The sequence below is a fragment of the Acipenser ruthenus genome, chromosome 22, assembly GCF_902713425.1.
Source record: "Acipenser ruthenus chromosome 22, fAciRut3.2 maternal haplotype, whole genome shotgun sequence".
Lineage (NCBI taxonomy): Eukaryota > Metazoa > Chordata > Actinopteri > Acipenseriformes > Acipenseridae > Acipenser > Acipenser ruthenus.
This window is the reverse complement of record NC_081210.1, coordinates 8,524,859-8,539,322: the sequence shown is the minus strand read 5'-3', so window position 1 is coordinate 8,539,322 and position 14,464 is coordinate 8,524,859. Positions and strand designations below refer to the sequence as shown.

Genomic DNA, 14,464 nt, shown 5'->3' with positions numbered 1-14,464 from the left:
CAGTGACATGCCTCTATTCAAATACACCTTCCAATGCCTTCCTTATCTGTAGCTGACCATGTGGTAGAGCCTGAAAGAATCTGATTATCTAAACATTTTATTTACTCATCATTTTAAGGGGTAAAATTGAAATATGCAAAGCATCTAAAATATTTAACACAACGCTTATCCTTAATTTGCAGAACAGTTTTAAGTTCCTGTGACAAATTGTGTTTATTTCCTCTACACGAGTAAATGTTCTGCTCCTAGAAGATTTCAGCTCCGGAAACCTAACCAAACAAAGTCGTCTTCTGCCTCTCCCTTAACCCAAAGCCATTTAAATAAGTGCAAGGGAAAGCAAATCCTTAGATATGTACCTTAGATTTATTTAGGGCTTTTCTTGATATGCTCATAGACAGATGCTTTAACCTTGGAACTATTTTCTAGCTGATAAAGTAGTTCCATAACACATTACCACCATGCACATTCAATTCTTATATAGACCTCAAATGTGCAGGTTTAAAAAGTCTCTGGTTACAAGTCATGTTTTTAGACAGTCTTGCAACTCCTGGGTTTGAGATCTTTGTAGTTAGTGGAAGGGCAAAATGCTAAGATTTAAGGAATTATTTTGGAAGCTACAATTACTGGTAAAGCCCCACACAGTTAAAAATATATGTTTTCTTATTTCATGAAGGTTGTTAGATTATAAATTCATGATGAAAATATCGCCAGATAGGTAATCACAGAAAAATTTATTAATCTGTCACTCATTTATTACATTTTAATATAAAATCTGAACATGACTGAGCCACTGCTTCTTCAAAATCGGTTAGCATTGTGAATGCAGTTGTCTTGTGTTAAGATATCCTGTGTATTCATCAGCCATCAGAGCTAATCTCAGCTTGCCTTGATTTGAAATAACACACTGAGATTGTGCAGAATCTACTTAAAAGCAGCAACAACAGGCATTACATAATTAAACTTCAGGAAACAAAGGGACACTCTTAACTATATCCAATCAAGCATAATGACACTTTACACCATTTTGTACAGTTCATTTTTTTTATGGGAATAATAAAGTAAAATAAAATAGTTAAAAATAAATACTAGTCTTTAACAGCTTGATCTAGTCACAGACAATCAATGTAACTGCATGACCAGCCTTGCATAAAAAACAAGATCTTAGAATTAATTCAAAGTGGTATTAATGCAATAGATATGAGTTCTCATTCGCTGATAATGTATGCTCTGTAGTCATTGTGCAGCAGCTGCCAGTTAACAATAAATATATATATATATATATATATATATATATATATATATATATATATATATATATATATATATATATATATATATACTGACTGCATTCATCATTCAGCGAACAATAGAAACTAATGATGTTTAAAATACCTGGCCTCTGGTTGAGAGAGATCCTTTATTATTCTTTAGAAGTAGATTAAGAAAAAAAAATCTTGATTGGAGAGAAAAACACATCTGTATACAAGTCAAAATGGAAAGGAACCAGTGCATTCATTATCAAAATATGTTTATGTGCAAAATCTGCAATTCCAGTTTATAAGACTTTTCTGTTGTACAGCTGTGGCGTTTAGCATCAACCTAGAATTTTAGGATTGATACATTATTTAATATATATATATATATATATATATATATATATATATATATATATATATATATATATATATATAATGGGGCAGCAGTGTGGAGTAGTGGTTAGGGCTCTCTGGAATCCTGACCAGAGGGTCGCAGGTTCAATCCCAGGTGGGGGACACTGCTGCTGTACCCTTGAGCAAGGTATATTACCTAGATTGCTCTAGTAAAAACCAAAATGTATACATGGATAATTGTATGTAAAAATAATGTGATATCTTGTAACAATTGTAAGTCGCCCTGGATAAGGGCATCTGCTAAGAAATAAATAATAATATATATGATTGTAATTTTGATATTTTATTTAACATCATGTAATCAATGACATTACAAAATTGTATCGTAAAAGTCTACTGGAAGCCATAATAGTAGTAGTTGTCATCACTTAGAACTTAGAGTTTGTGTTAACGTGATTTACACACAGTAAGCGATTGACAGTATAAACTCCCACACAATAACCTGACATTCAAAATGTCCCCCAATCACCACTTCAGGAAACAAAACAAACAAGCGTGTATGCGGTTAAAAATCTTTATTAAGACTCATTACACTAATAAAAAAGATGTATTAAAACCTGTGAATGTAATAAACAGTAAGTGCAAAAAAAGTAATGCAAGTGCAGAAATGTACAGCACAGGTAGGCTACATTACTGCAAATTGTTTCCAGCGAAGAACTCTGTGATACGCATCTGGATGATCTTTTTTGCAAGTATGGACAGCAAACCTTGTCAGCGTTTTCTAAAAAAATCCCAATTCGGCTCTGTATCTGGATGCTGCTCCATATTAGCAGTGTTACAAGCGTAGCACGCACGCTGACGTCATCCGTGTCGGTTTCAGGCACAGAGTCCTGGTCGCTAAGGTGACACAGCTGAGAATTCTTCCTCTGACATCCCCTCTGGTGTTGTCAGAGTTTCGGTTGTATTTTCGTCAGCACTCTCCTTCTCAACTACAGAAACCCGATCATTTTTTAAGCAATGTTGTCTTGTTTACTGACTGACAGAGTTCCAAGCATGCTTTAGCAAGCGCACAGTATCTAACAGAGATATTTTATTTACGTTGAATTTTCATGCTGATGCGCATCGCTTTTCTCTTTCCAGCCATACTTGCTGTTGCAGTTAGTGCAGTTTTTTCAAACTGTAAACCCAACACTGCTTACAGGGATTAAATAGCCAAGGTACAGTACAGGGGTAATCCTTCAGTAATGAAGTGCAAACAACGGATTGATCGATCTGTCAAGCTTTTACTACAGTAAAGTGCTGACTTTTGCATTGAAATCTATGTGAATGGCAAGGTAAACAGCTGATTGGTGGATTAGTAAGAGCAATTACTACAGTAATAAGCAGTGCATTTGTTATTTAAATCTGTGAATGGCACATAACCAGATCCAAACAACTAAGTTTACCCAAAATATACAGCATGCTTAACCTAGTATAAACGATGCCTTTGTTATTGAAATCAATGAGAATGGAAAACGTCAAACGCTATTTGTCCAATAAAAATGGCCCGAAATAACCCTGTACGGTGTAAGTGGTGGATACTGTACTTGGTATTTGTAGAGCATCCCATTGTGCTTTAAGACTTCCTTCAACCTCTCAGGCATGGACTCAATGAGATGCTGAACGGTTGAGTTATCCTTTAGATTCCTATATGCAGCCTTTACACTTGCTTCCAGTTACTTTCGGTGGCATGGTTGACTTTTCCTGATTTCCTGTCCTATCAGACCCTAAACATTCTCAATAGGATTAGAGATCTGGCGAATTTCCAGGCCAAAATTGAAGTGGCGCAATACTGTCGTCTTCTAAGCATTTCTTCATTTGTTTGGCTCCATGGCAAGGGGCTCCGTCATCTTGGAAAATGGTTCTGAGCCGTAGCGAAGAGGTGTTCTTGGAGTGTGTTCAGGTATCAGTCTTTGTTCATAGCTGTTCCCTTGGGCAAGACGTGTAGGGATCCTGTGCCTTTGGTGGAAAACCATCCCCAGATATGGACATTGGGATGGTACACTGTGGCTTGTACACTTTGTACCTTCAAACTCTTAATCCACCTCTGTTTCCAAAACGGCTGACAGGGGAATCATCAGAGAAAATTACTTTGGCCCAGTCATCTTTTGGTCCAGTCTTTGTATGTGCAGGAAAACTTCAGGCGATCTCTGATATTTTTCTTGCTCAGAAGGGGCTTTTTAGCAAGCCTCCCTGACATCAGACTCCAATTTCACTCCAATTTCCATTGCTGCAGTACGTGGACACCTCTGGTCCCCCTATCTCTCAAACTTGAACGGCATAGATGCTGATCCTGGCAAGCAGTGCTGACTTTTAGGCGTCCAGACCTGGGAGCAGCTTTACAGCTTCCAGTCTTCTTTTATTTCTGGATGATCCTAGATACTTATTATTATTATTATTATTATTATTATTATTATTATTATTATTATTTATTTCTTAGCAGACGCCCTTATCCAGGGCGACTTACAATCGTAAGCAAATACATTTCAAGTGTTACAATACAAGTAATACAATAAGAGCAAGAAATACAATAACTTTTGTTCAAGTGTGACAAACCACAATTCAATAATACAGTAGATAATAGTAATAGTTACATCAGGATATGATTAAATAGTGATAGTTACATCAGGATATGATTAAATACAAAATACTACAGGTTAAACACTTGGCAGATTACAGTATTCTGAAGTACAGGATTAAATGCAGTAAAATAGGGGACAGATAAGAGCAAAATAAAGCACATTTAAATGAAGGGTGATAGTGTCCCAGGATACAAACAGAGGAGTTCTACAGGTGCTGTTTGAAGAGGTGAGTCTTAAGGAGGCGCCGGAATGTGGTCAGGGACTGGGCAGTCCTGACATCTGTAGGAAGGTCATTCCACCACTGCGGAGCAAGGGTGGAGAAGGAGCGGGCTCTGGAGACAGGGGAGCGAGTCTTCTAGTGCAGGTGAAGCGGAGAGGTCGAGTGGGGGTGTAGGGAGAGATGAGAGTCTGGAGGTAGCTGGGTGCAGTCTGGTCAAGGCATCTGTAGGCTAGTACAAGAGTCTTGAACTGGATGCGAGTGGTGATCGGGAGCCAGTGGAGCGAGCGGAGTAGTGGAGTAGCGTGGGCGAAGCGAGGCAGAGAGAACACCAGGCGGGCAGCAGAGTTCTGGATGAGCTGGAGCGGACGGGTGGCGGACGCAGGGAGGCCAGCCAGGAGGGAGTTGCAGTAGTCTAGGCGGGAGAGTACCAGGGCCTGGACCAGGAGCTGGGTAGCATAGTTGGTGAGGAAGGGTCGGATTCTTCGGATGTTGCTCAGGAAGAATCGGCAAGTGCGTGCCAGAGTGGAGATGTGCTGGGAATAAGAGAGGCAGGGGTCCAGGGTGACTCCAAGGTTCTTAGCTGAGGAAGAGGGAGAGAGTGTGGTAGATTCCAGAGGAACAGAGATGGAGAGATCAGAGGAGGGGGAGGAGGAGGGAAAGAAAAGGAGGTCAGATTTAGAGAGGTTGAGTTTGAGGTGATGCGAGTGCATCCAGGAGGAAATAGCAGACAGACAGGTAGAGATACGGGAGGAGATGGTGGAGTCAGAGGTGGGGAAGGAGAGGAAAATCTGAGCATCATCAGCATAGAAATGGTATGAGAAACCATAGGATGCGATGAGGGGACCCAGGGAGCGGGTGTAGAGAGAGAACAGGAGAGGACCCAAGACTGACCCTTGGGGGATTCCAGTTAAGAGAGGGTGAGGTGTGGAGGTTGCTCCACGCCAGGTTACCTGGTAAGTGCGGTTGGAGAGGTAGGAGGAAAACCAGGCCAGAGCAGTGCCAGAGATCCCCAGGTCAGCGAGAGATGATAGTAGAATAGAGTGATCAACAGTGTCAAAGGTAGCAGAGAGGTCGAGGAGAATTAGGACAGAGGAGAGAGAGGCAGCTCGGGCACACTTAAGTGAGTTGGTGACAGACAGGAGGGCGGTTTCAGTGGAGTGAGCAGAGCGGAAGCCAGATTGGAGAGGGTGAAGCAGAGAGTGGTTGGACAGGAAAGCAGAGAGCTGGCGGTGTACAGTCCGCTCGAGGGTATTTAGGAGGGAGGAGAAGGTAGAAAATAGTTTACGTGGGTTGTTAGTGGAGGCTTGGATTACAGATTGGAAATAAGCACATTTAGCAGAGGAGAGAGTAGAGGAGAAGGAGGAGAGGAGAGTGCGGTAAAGGTCTAGGGCAGCAGGGAGTTTGGTTCTCTTCCATTTCTTTTGAGCAGATTGCAGTGTGATTCTTGCCGAGCGGAGCGCAGAGGAGAGCCGGGGATGGGGAGGGGAGGGGCGAGCAGGTCGGGAGGTGAGGGGACAGAGGGAGTCGAGGGAGGAGGTGAGTGAGGAGAAGAGGGTGGAGGTAGCAGAGTCTACGGAGAGTTGTGAAAAGGAGTCGATAGGAGGGAGAGAGCAGTGGAGGCAAGGACAGAGGGGGAGAGAGATCGGAGATTACGGTGGAGGTTACGGCGAGAGGTGGTTACGGCGAGAGGTGACAGTGGGGGTAGGAGGAGCAGGGAGAGGGGGGAGAGACAGAGAAAAAGAGATGAAATAGTGATCAGAGAGGTCCAGGGGGGTGACAGAGAGGGTGGAGGGGCAGCAGGCCCTGGAGAAGGTGAGGTCCAGTTGACGCCCAGCTTTGTGGGTAGGAGGGGACGGAGAGAGACAGAAGTCGAAGGAGTGAAGGAGAGGGAGGAATCCAGCAGAGTGGCTGGGGTTGGAGAGATGGATGTTGAAGTCACCCAACAGGACAGTCGGGGTAGACAGAGAGGGGAGGGAGGAGAGTAGATAGTTGAGTTCATCCAGAAAGTGAGTGAGAGGCCCAGGGGGGCGGTACAGAACAATGAGCAGGAGTTGACAGGGAGAGGTTAGTTGGACTGCATGAAATTCAAAGGTATTGACACAGAGTGAGGTGAGATCGGAGGGGACAGAAAAGAATAAGGAGGGAGAGAGGAGAAGACCCGTCCCACCTCCCCGTCCAGTAAGACGCGGGGTATGGGACAGGACGTAGAGAGAGGACAGGGCAGCAGGAGTAACAGTGTTATGTTACTCCTGCTGCCCTGTCCTAAGCAGGAGTAACATAACACTGTGCTTTGGGGGCTGGCATAACCTCTGTTGGCTATCTGACTACTGCTAAAACCTTCCTTATGAAGTGCAGTGATGGCAGAGTGTGGTACTGAGGAGGTATGGCTCTTCCACATGGCTTGCCCTGAAGTTACAAAATCTATGCAAAATCCCTGCTTATATAGCTCAAATCTACTCGTTACCACTTCTAATTGTCAACTTTTGATTACTTCTAATTGAGAAACACATGTCAAGATTTTCGAAAATCATGTTTTCTCAATATATGTCAGTTTTTTCATGAAGTATATGGAAAACTACAAAGCGGTATGTAATTTAATATGTTAACATAACATTATTCAGCGGTTTTTATTTGACTTTATGAAGCAAAATTAGATAGAATTCTATAGGGTGATGGAAAACTTTTGGCTGTAGCTGTAGGCTGTGTTAGCAGTCTGTAAGCTCAAGCTGAAAACACAAGATGCTGAGCTATTGAAGGGCATTTTGTTAAAACAAGACCTCCTGGGGTGAGAAACAGAGCTGAAACACAGGTCAATGAGATTGTAATGTCAGAGTTATGTTTCATAAACACCTGGATTCCTCAGTAGTAGCGGTGTTTGAGAAATATGAGTCTGACATTAACGCCGTATTGATCAGTGTTTTAGACCATGTAATGAAAAAAGAACAACCCTTAGAGTTCAACACAAAATGAGGTAGATGCAGTTCAGTTGCAAGGCCTCCCAATTAACATGTATCGAAAGGTTTCTGGGCTAGGGTTGTTTAAACAACTCAGGGGTGTGCAATTCGTATCGCCCGACGCCCTGGACAACATGATTTGTCTGAGGGACAACAAGTTTTGGCGTTATACTTTGCCTGTCGGACAAGTAGTTTTTATTTATTTATTTTTCCTATGTTTCTGAAAACTGAATTGCAGAAGTCTAGCTCCTACACACAAACATTTTAAATAGGGTTTACGTCCCACCCCACCACTTTTTTTTTTTTTTTACTAGATTTGAACAGAAACGGTATTAGTTAATTTTTGGACATGCACAATACATCGATTTGTGAAACTATTAAAACATGAAGATTGATAAAGATGTTTATAATGATAGAAATTAAATGCTTATATATCAGATTACCTGATTATCAATAAAATGGACTGTAAATCTTATGGCAATGTCTTTATCCATTAATTCATTTATGTATTTATTTTTCAGTGAAAGTAGTGCAGGGAAAGGATGTTGCCCCCCCCCCCCCTTCTGCCTGGAAAAAAACAGGCAGAAGCTATTTTTATATTTGAATAAATCCCAAGTATTGCTTATTATAGTTGTACTCTTACTACATTACTTAAATTTACTAGCAAATGTGTTCCAAACTGCACTGAAAGGAACATTTCCTTAAAGTATGTTATATATAGATTTGTTGAGGTGAGGTGGGGTCACAGGTAACCTTTTATGTATCTTGAAGAATTTAGTGAACCTGTCAAGCTACAAGGCTAGAGCCGCCCCTGTTAATCACTAATTGATTGATTGTGTTCGCTGTTAAATAAAACCAAATTCCTACAAGTTATATTCTGTTTTGTTGTGTGTGTTTTGAGCAACATGGAGGTGGCAAGTAGATTTTTAAGGACAAGTAGATTTTTCTAGCATTTTGTCCCTTGGACAACAAGTTTTTTTTTTTAAATTGCACACCCCTGCAACTGCAGTAAAATTGACCATGGAGACCCAAACTCAATTAATATACTAAAAGGAACTTCATAGGTTTCTCCGAACCACAGCCAGAACATATAGATTTGAACTTTTAGGGCAGGATTTTCAAAAACCAGTGTTATTGAATCAAACTTGTGGAATAATAACAAGAGCTTTAGTAGCAAGTGATTTTCAAACTAAATGTGTTGAAATTGAGTCGATGAAGTCATTAACTAACTCATTTCTCGTTAAAAAGCTTAATTGTCACAGGTCACGTACATCACTTCCTGTCTCAAAGACTAAATAATAGGAACTCGTTAATCAAAATGCATGTAAACGAGATCAAGAAAAATGAATGGAAGCATAATTCACTCTTATGGAAACTACCAGCGAAATGGAAATAAAAAATAATGAGATGATCTCTTTTGTGTATAATTTGTCATTTAAAACTGCATTTTGTCATGCAGAATGTACATTTATTTAGAACATTTCACATATAAAACGCTGATTTACGATTATCTGGCGTGTGGGTAAAACTTGGATGGCACGGATTAAAAACAAAATAAAAATGAAACCCCATTATTCTGTTGGATATTTTGCCACAGCCTACTATATGCAACTCTTTTAATGTGCATTTTGCAATCTTTTTTGGTTAAAAAGAAAAATAGCGTAAGCCATCTATGTATATTGGTTTGAATTTATTTTCTTATGGTGACATCTACTTTTGTATGTATTTTAGTATGTACGATTGCAGGCTATATATAAATACATAAGTTTCAAGTGCCATTGGTGTTTGTAGTTGTTAGTTATTATACATGTATACCATGTATGTAACACTTCATTATATATTTATTAAGCTTTTAAAATGACGATAGAACTCCCTAACCCAATACACAATTTGTTTATATTTAATTGTTTGGTGAATTCCTCTAATCATGCTTTTTCTCTGATAGTCTTTGCTCGACTCCACGATAAATAAACTCAACATGATTAGAAGTAGCCACCGAACACTTACAGTATTATAAGAACATTTTATATGCATACAAGCGTGTGAATGTGAAAGTGTACATTGTACATAAAGTGTGTGGGGGGGGGGGAGGGGGGGCTGACAACATAACGAAATACGTTTAGGCAAAATCCATGTCAATGATCTCGATCACATTCCTAGTGCATCGCTGTGTTGATGCTTGTTCTTCGTTCTTGTGTGGATAAGACACAGGTGTTAAAAGCCAGGGACGCATTGCAAATCTACAATCACCTAAGGAAACTTTATTGTAATATCTAATATGCCGTTTTCTATACCAAGATTTCAGTTGTATAATTCAAATAAAATTTACAGTAGATGTCAGCTGTCATCTAATATACGTATGCAGAATTCAAATAGGCTACAGTTGCATTGATAATTTCTTGGTAGTAACATTACACTGGGTGCAAATAACGGTATATTATTTTAGCAATATAACAAACGTTCCATAAGGTTACTAATGGTTAAAATAAGTGAATACATCAAATTCATAACCACAAGTATAGAAAAGGCTCAAATATTTTCATAACTACAAATATTGAATTATCGAGGTAGTCTGTCGTCGGTGTCACAGACGCGGTGTGTTAAATGTGTGTTTCAAGTTGTGTTATATATGCTTTCATTAATTAAAATCCTCTTTTTCCAAGTGCAAATTAACTCCTGATAAATGATGACAATTAACACAGATTTGCTTTTAAATTCCCATTCAAGCAAAATAAATAGTTGCAAGAAGCACTGCTCGTTAAGATTAACATTATTTTGTAAATCAACATAATTTCAGAAATCACATTAGGACAATTATTTAATAACGAAATTGGCACAGCGACCGTTCAAATGCCAAAATCAATGCTACATACCGATTTCTTGATTAACACTGGAGTTATCATTTGCGAACTTTTAAAAATCCTGCCCTTAGAGTCTTGCTGATGCTAACACTGCCATACAGTTTGTAACACGTTCAGCTAAAATGATGTGGAAACCTAATAAATGCCTGCCCTTTTGGCACTGGATAATTACATCAATAGCTGAAATTCTGGAAACAGAACTTAGAAGGGAGCCCAAGTGATGTGCCTGCAGGGTTACCCCTGGGATCATTTGAATGCACTAGGAGACAAACCAAATGGACCATGGTTCCTCAAATCACACCACAGAGATTGATAAGCTGCTACGGGCATGTGAGCACCTACTCTTACCTATTTATAAAGAGTGCTTTGACTTGTTTAGATGAACTGCCACTGTAAAAAGGTTAATACACAATACAAATAAAGCTGGCCTCCTCTGCAGCATTTCAGCCCTTTAAAAAAAAATCACCAGGGCCCCATGACATATTATTACAGCACAGAGCTAAATAACAATACAATGGAAACACAAATTCAGTTACTACTGTGCAATGCACATTAATTTACTCACAAGAAATGGATAGCATTATGTGTTACAGTTGCACTGATATATCTGAAGGGAAAAAAGGCTTATAATCTAGCCTGAAGAGTACACACCATATGTGTCTGTATCTGTCTTTAATCTTTGGGGATGAACAGGCGCATTTACTGGTTCATTCTTAGTAAAGTAGCAGTTAATAAATAAAACAATTTCATAATGCTGCACAAATCCCTTCACATATTTAATAATTAAAGAACAATCCACTTTACCATACTGCAGCTGATCTTGTTAGATTTGTAACATGTTGTAAATTAGGGTGTAGTGTAAATATCTTGGTATTTCGACCCAGAACAGGTGATCTAGCTATATAATCCAATTCAGGAAAGTGACTGCATTTATTTATTGTACCGATTCACTCTATTCTTAAGGTGTTTCAATAACCCAGAACATGAGAAGCAAAAAATAAAGTGTTGACCCAAAAATTGCATGTATATGTTGCATCCAATGATGCATGCTTATGATGTCATTAGTGGTGTAGATGGTGTGTTTATCTTGACTGTATTTCTCCATATTCATGGGTTTTGTACTCTTTTTTTTTTGGGGGGGGGGGGGGGGGGGGGGGGGATTTTTATTGACATACTTATGAACCTCTTAACCATTTTCTAAAATACAAATACACCAAACAATGAACTCCTGGGAACAGTTGTGCTGCAAGTCATTTGTCATATCCAGCCGTTTCATACAAGTGACTTCTCCTTTGGTCTAAAGCAAGAAAGACTCCAGATATCCAGGCATGTTGACAAAATAGCAGAAGTGCCTTATAACCTTGGAGCCACTGTCTGTAGATATTCAGGGCGCATCAGCCATCACTTGAAACCCATTCGCTCCAAAGGCACGCTGTAATGCAGCGTTGTCCTCTCAGCTAGAATATGAACATTGTCTGACAACACTAATCTACCAGAACGTTAAGGAAGGGCATGAAACACTAAGCAGGGGCAGTCAGGAATACAGTATTACTATTATACTGGTAACACAATCTAGGGATAGTCAAATAGATAGCAGCTTCCCTGACACAACATATTAAGCAGATCAATCTAATGCATTTATGGAACTCTCTATAATTGACCTTTGCAATAATGATTAGCCTACCATGAAAGCTGTTTAAGCTTTGTTATTGACCATTAATACAACATGGGGTATTGACCCCAGCAACAAAGTGGTTAGTAATGTGCAGGTGTAGAGGTGATTCAGTGCTCTAATAATAACACACAGACAGAATTCACAGTGCAAACAGTTCTTTTATTATCTGTATCGTGGTTTGGCACAGTTCAATAGCAGCACTGGCAACTACACACCAACGTGTAGTTTGCTCAGCGAAATAATACTGGGTTTCAGTCCCAAAATAATAATAAACAAAGGCAATGTTCAGGCAATAAATAAACAGATTAGACACACAACAAAGTACAGCACTCACGGTTATACTTGTTCGGTCCATTTGCTTTTAACCAAAACAAAACAGACTGCATCGTCATCCCCCCTGAGACTGACACATCGTGTACCGCATGAGGGCGATGACTTCTGGCATTGTGCCTCCGCCCCTTTCCTGGATGGCTGGCTTCTGACTGACCCTGGAATGAACTGCCAAACCATCCAGTACGGGGCACACTGTTCCTGTTGTACAGCGCCCTCACAGGTTGGGAAGGAGATTGTTGACTAGGATTCATTCGCTCTGTCACAACCCCTTACAACAACTCAAATCTACAGCTAGCTTACAGAGCTGAGTGCATCTGATCTCAGGTTATAGGAGGTCTACTACCTAAGAAAATAGTCTTTCAATAACATTGCAATTGCTTTCAATAACAACTTTCAATTTATCTCAAGAATGTTCAATTGAGATGTAACATCTTGTTTACAATGGCATACTGAAAAATTAGTTTTTTACTGGGGAACTAGAGGTATTTATCTTTATGTATATTATAACAGCCATTACCCTTGAATATTTATCCTAGCACTACTTTATGTAGAATTGTATTCTGACCTCTCAAATCATGTATCAGTAGCATCAGCCAATCAGCTTCCAGTTCTAGCGGTCTCTAACAGACGGTAGATGACTGCTGGAACGTCTCAGCACCAACTGTGAATCAAATTTAAAATCAATCCACCTAAGTGCTGGCTTTCTTTTTGACTCGCTGTACTTAAGCATAGTTCACATCTACTGAACAGTAAATACTAAACAAACACACAATTGGTCCAAATAAGTTTTATTATCCACCAAAACTAGCCAATCAAAACTTTGTATCAACGAAAGCAACCAATCCTGTATCTGCAACTGCCGAGAGCCAATCACAGACTTAGCTCGACTGGAGCACAGACACAACATCTTTCAACAACAACAAAGTGAGACCCGGACAGTTCAGTAATATTGCTCCATTCCATAGATTCAGGAAAGAAATGCTTTGGCTGAAGGTAGAAACATGGTTAGGAGGCATTTTAGAGTGGTATTTAATGAGAGATTGTATTGGTAGTTCAGACTCCAACTGTTCAGTAATTGATCCGTTCATTTCTCAGGCAATGTCCTGATTATATATAAACCCAAACAAGCTCATAAAAAATAAAAATCGATTTACTAAATAAAAACGAATTGTTTTTCTCTTTATATGCATATCATCCTTGTTCTTTATTTTAAAAAAAATGTTCTGGCCTAATTTCTTCGTCTTTACTCAGCGGAAAGGTACCCAACGAATTAGTCCAAATTCAAGGTAAATCTAGGTTTTAGTGTGTTTTTCTTTAGTAAAAATCATTTTCTAATAGGGATAGTGCCCTCTCGATGATAGCTCTACTATCAGTCACATGGTAGAGCCATCATGGACGACCGCTATCGTTTAAACGTTACACGGCATACACAACAATTACTTATTTTAGTAAACACAACACGGAAGATAAAAAATATTCTTTCGAGCACTATAGTATAAGCTTTGCAAACCTGAGGATTTTTATGGTTCTGATGTAGTATTCCTGGAATGAAGATTTCAGCGATTAACACTGCCTGCAATATATCAGTTCTGCCGATGAATGTCTGTGCATGTAGGATGAACTTGAGTAAATATGCACGAGTGACTGACCTTTCAAAAGGGAAGGGGGTCTTTATAAGAGGTAATGTGCCAAATTAAAATCGTGTTCATTTCTCTTGCTCACGTAACAAGGTCCAGGAGTATAAATGTGCTTTCTCTTTCCCGCCATTGGCGACACATGAAGTCCGCAACCTGTTAGATTGACAAAAACAAAACCAGAATTAAAAAGACAAAACACCAAAGGTAACGCGATATCTCACACAAAAACAACAACCAACAAACAAACCGCACAGGTGCGTTTTATTTTCTGCCCTCTCCGTTTTTCTTTATTTCCAACATGGTTTGTTGTTTTAACTATGCCGCAAGCGGAAACTGACATCAAAGCTTCCGATGCCATTTTGCTCACGATCTGAGAACAGCTGTTCATCATCGTACTGCGTGATCTGAAATTCAGCAGGATCATTCACTCAAGGCACGGATGTCGAGGAAGGAACACAAAACAAATGACATATTCACACATGCATTAACGTCGTGATCAAACACTAATGAAATAGCGAATAAACAAAATAAACGATCGTAATACACAATAACT

The 14,464-nt window shown here is 39.6% G+C and overlaps 1 protein-coding gene across 1 annotated transcript in view; it reads left to right on the top strand.

Annotated features, from left to right (window-relative positions):
* The window catches only part of LOC117431197 (proteasome assembly chaperone 3-like), a 39,068-nt gene that overhangs the window by 20,154 nt on the left and 4,450 nt on the right, over window positions 1-14,464 (top strand). The gene's annotated exons all lie outside the window — the stretch shown is intronic.